Genomic DNA, 305 nt, shown 5'->3' on the forward strand with positions numbered 1-305 from the left:
AGGAGGCGGGGCCACGGGTAGCCCCGCCCCCGGTAGCCCCCCCCAAGGCGTTCTTCACTGAACCACAAGGTGGCAGCAAAGACTGTGACGTGGAAGGTCGGGGGGCGGGCGTGGCCGAGGCATTCTTAAAGTGACCGCGTCATTGTGGGTGGACACCCCGCCATGGGCTCTTAAAGAGGCGGCGCCCCAAATTCTGTGACATCCCCCTTCACGCTTAAAGAAACAACGTCTATCTGGGACGCCCCCCGGGGTTCTTCAAGGGACACCACTCCAACTCTGAGACCCTCCCCCCACCCACACACTCT

Source organism: Alligator sinensis, unplaced genomic scaffold (genome assembly GCF_000455745.1).
Source record: "Alligator sinensis unplaced genomic scaffold, ASM45574v1 scaffold1614_1, whole genome shotgun sequence".
Lineage (NCBI taxonomy): Eukaryota > Metazoa > Chordata > Crocodylia > Alligatoridae > Alligator > Alligator sinensis.